Consider the following 4,543-nt stretch of genomic DNA (forward strand, 5'->3'; position numbering starts at 1 on the left):
GTCCAGGGTGTCCCTGTGGTGGACTGGAGACATGTCCAGGGTGTCCCCCACCTGTAATCCAGTGACTGCTGTAAATGGCATCAGTGACCTCGGTGACCCAGAAAGGGAGAAGTGTGTAAAGATGGATGTCGTATAATAAACTGATACAACTGATCTCCACCTGGTCGTGACTTGGATCAGATGGTGGGGGAAGATGCCAGACAGACCTGGTAGACCCAAACGGGTCTGAGGGTTTTCTGGGAACGCCTGGCAGAAGAAACTGTCAGAGAGATCTTTAACCACGTCCCAGCTGAGAGAGGGGGCATCGAGTCCGAGTGGGCCATGTTCATCAAGTATGGAGGAGGCTGCAAGGTTGTTGGTGTTTCTCACGGTGGCGTCCTGGACTGTGTGGTGGACACCCCGGGTCAGGGAGGCTGTCAAGCTCAAGGAGTCCTTCAGGCCTTGTTGGCTGGTGGGACTCCAGAGGCAGCTGAGGAGTACCTGAGGGCCAAGCGGTCCTCAGCCTTGGCTGTTGCTGAGACAAAAGCTCAGATGTGGGAGGAGTTTGCTGAGACCTTGGATAAAGACCCTCAGTCAGCTCCGAGGAGAATCTGGTAAACCATCAGGAGGCTGAGGAGGAGAAGCAGCTCTTTACTAACTCATCTTCTGCACGGCTCCGACTCAGCCCTCCACAGAAAGATCCCTGTTCCACCAGTTCAGGACCTTGTTGGGTTCCTGCTTCTCTGGTGGGAGCGTTGGAGCTGAGTCGAGACAGAACCATGACGTCAGAACGCTGTCAGTCACTGACTGGTCAGGGGGAGGAGTCAGGGGGAGGAGTCACTGGATCTCAGAAACTTTTCAGCGATCCTCCATTTGCAATTTGTCAGAACTCGGAGCAGCAGCTGGATCTATTTTAAGATTTTAAAAACGATGATGACATCGCCGTGTTTAACGCTGAAGTCCAGGTGGTTTTTGTGTTTGGTGACCGACGACAAAATCTGAGCGAGCGGAGTCACCGCGGAGGATCATACGAGCTGCAGACCTGTTGAAGCCCGCGAGGCCGGACCCTGAGCCCCGGCAGGCGGGAGGACCGGGAGGACCGGGAGGACCGGGAGGACCGGGAGGACCGGGACTCTGTGACGGAGGATGGAAACTTAAAAAAAACATTTCATGTATCAAAAATAATGTTTTTATCAGTGAAGAATAAAATTAATAAACGGTGCCGGCTTTATCATGAAATCCTGTTTTCACTTGGACTTTATTAAATAATCTGTTAATTAAAGTTAACTCAGCTGAAAAATCATCAAAGACACAAAATGACTGGATGTCAGGAATATTTCCCTGAAACATGTTTAAAGAAGAGACGCAGCCTTTAGTTCAACTTTATTCTAACACACACACGTGCAACTCACTAAACAAGAACTAAACTTTAAATCACTCAAATAAAATCTGCATACAAGAAACAAAAGCACATTTCTAAATTAAACAATAAAAGTAGACACTATGATACATCAAATGATGAAGAAAAATATGGAATTTTAAATATTATATAATTTTAAATATAGATGTTTTTGTAGAATCTGCTTCATCTGATTTAATTCAGTTTATAAATCTCCAAGTCACAACAGAAGTGTCTCAGGGACTGAATGTATAAATGTATTCATGTATAAAATAATAATTGAACATTGTTTATCTGAGGAGCAGCTTTGACTTGAACTCATCACTGGGTGAACTAAAGTTCATTAAAAGTTCATTTGCAGGATTTTGGATCGAAGGTGCTGACCTCAACCAGTGATGTCATCAGGAGGTGGAAGGAATACTTCTGGGACCTTCTCAGTCCCACCAGCACGTCTTCCATGGAGGGAGCTGAGTCGGGGACTTTAGACTGGTCCGTGTGTAACTGTGTCTGAGGAAGTTAAAAGCTCCGAGGCGGCAGGACTCCAGGAGTGGATGAGTCTCTCCCTGATTTCCTTAAAGCTCTGGATGTTGTGGAGCTTCTTGGTTGACTCGTCTTTGCAACATCACGTGGACATGGGGGTAGTGCTGCTGGATCAGCAGACTGGGTGGTGGTTCCCCTCCTCAAAAAGGGACTGGAGGGAGTGAAACACTTACAGGAGCATCACTCTCCTCTGTCCTGGAACTCTGGAGCAGCTCTTTACCCTCACTAGGGTCCTTGACGGGTCACTGGAATTTGCTCATCCAGTCTACATGTGTTTGGTGGACTTGGAGAAGACTTTCGACCGTGTTCCTCGGGGGACACTGTGGGGGTGCTATGTGAGTATGGGACTGGGGGCCTGAGCTGTTCAGTCCATATACAAGAGGTGTGAGAGTTTGGCTCTCATTGCTGGTAGTAAGCTGGACCTCCAGGGCTGCTCGATGTCACAGATTCTGTTCAAAACTTTTATGGACAGAACTTCTCGATGCAGCCGGGGGCGGGGGAAGTCCGGTTCGGTGGCCTCAGGATTCACCTCTGCTCTTTGCAGATGATGTGGTCCTGTTGGCGTCATCGTGCCGTGATCTTCAGCTCTCACTGGAGCGGTTCGCAGCTGGGATGAGAACCAGCACCTCCAGGTCTGAGGTCATGGTCCATCCATCCATTTTCTTCTGCTTATCCGGGGTCGGGTCGCGGGGGTAGCAGCCTAAGTAGGGAGGCCCAGACTTCCCTCTCTCCAGCCACTTGGTCCAGCTCTTCCGGGGGAATCCCGAGGTGTTCCCAGGCCAGAGAAACATAGTCCCTCCAGCGTGTCCTGGATCTTCCTCTGGGCCTCCTTCCAGTGGGACGTGTCTGGAACACCTCACCAGGGAGGCGTCCAGGAGGCATCCTAACCAGATGCCCGAGCTACCTCAACTGGCTCCTCTCGACGTGGAGAAGCTGCGGCTCTACTCTGAGTCCCTCCCGGATGATCGAGCTTCTCACCCTGTCTCTAAGGGAGAGCCCAGACACCCTGCGGAGAAAACTCATTTCAGCTGCTTGTATCAGAGATCTCGTTCTTTCGGTCACAACCCAAAGCTCGTGACCATAGATGAGGGTAGGAACGTAGATCGACCGGTACATTGAGAGCTTCGCCTTTTGACTCAGCTCTCTCTTCACCACGACAGACCGGTACAGTGCCCGTTTCACTGCAGATGCTGCACCTATCCACCTATCGATCTCACGCTCCATTTTTCCATGGTCATGGTCCTGAACCAGAAAAGTGTGGATTGTTGTCTTCAGGTCGAGGGTGAGGTTCTGCCTCAACTGGAGGAGTTCACGTATCTCTGGGTTTGTTCACGAGTGACAGAAGAATGGAGCGTGAGATTGACAGATTGATGCAGCATCTGCAGTATTGTGGACTCTGTACCGGTCCATTGTGGTGAAGAGGGAGCTGAGCTGTAAGGCAAAGCTCTCTGTTTACTGGTGTTTCAGGAATGTTTGACTGGGAGGACACCCCGGGGAAGACCCAGGACACTCTGGAGAGACAATGTCTCTGTTGTCCTGGGAACACCTTGGAGTCCTCCCAGAAGAGCTGGAAGAGACTGTGGGGTGACGTCTGGACCTCCCTGCGCAAGCTGCTGCCCCCGGCTTCAGAACAAGATGATGGATGTAATAAAATATGAAGTAGTACAAAGTAATAGCTGTTTAGTTGTTTGTTTGTTTATTTGTTAAGTTGTTTACCAGCAGGTCCACCATGTTTGGTTTGTTGTTTCGGAGCGTCTTCACTGAGTGGAAGATGTCGACGCAGCGCTGCTGCCGCAACATCTCACACACGATACTGACGCTGCAGAACACGCCGCTGCGCCCACCACCGTTCCTGAGGAGGAGAAACAAACATCAGAGATGTTTTTCATTTGTCAACGATTGAACTTTACATAAAGTCAAAATCAGACTCTGAACAAAGAAGATGTCAAACAGAGAATATTAGTTGAGGAGGCCCGGCTCGGAGTTCTGCTGCTCTTTCAACAGGCTTCATGTTCTTAAAGACATCAGAGATGTTCTTTGTTCTCACCACTAGATGGAGACGAACACCATGAAAACAAACTGTCAGCGACTCAGAACCATCTGAACAAGGACAGAACCTGACGGACCTGATCCAAACCATGAGCCTCCACCACCGTGCTGAAGGCTGGGAGGGGCTGCAGAGCATTCTGGGTAAACATCTGTCCTCTGCTCTGGTTCTGGCCCAGAAGTCTTGTGGTTTCTTCAGATTAAACTAATTGATGCCGCCATGTTGTTTCTGAGAGAAGAGATCATGACCTTTGACCTATGACCTGCTGAGGTCTGTAGATTCTGACATGGGAGCTCAGCGCACAGTCTGACCTTCAGGGTGAATTTGCCAGGAAAGAAGTATTGTGTAGTACTAATTGCCGTTATAGTAAGTACTTTGTGTAGTACTATGCTGGTGAAGATTGTCAGTCATCCAGGACATGATGAATTCAAAAAACTTTCAATACAAAAACATCTGGACTTTATTTGTAACAGAAGACGTTTCACTCATCATCCGAGGAGCTTTCTCAATTCAAAGAGCAGAGATGAGGGGCTCAGGTTCAGCAGAGATGTAGTACTAATTATAGTAATACTTGATAC

General features: G+C 48.9%; 1 protein-coding gene across 1 annotated transcript in view; it reads left to right on the forward strand.

The window, feature by feature from the left end:
- Nucleotides 1-4,543, forward strand: part of LOC119426470 (receptor-type tyrosine-protein phosphatase mu) — a gene marked incomplete at its 5' end in the record, with an annotated part of 46,197 nt that overhangs the window by 28,582 nt on the left and 13,072 nt on the right.

Source organism: Nematolebias whitei, chromosome 20 (assembly GCF_014905685.2).
Source record: "Nematolebias whitei isolate Nwh7 chromosome 20, NemWhi1, whole genome shotgun sequence".
Lineage (NCBI taxonomy): Eukaryota > Metazoa > Chordata > Actinopteri > Cyprinodontiformes > Rivulidae > Nematolebias > Nematolebias whitei.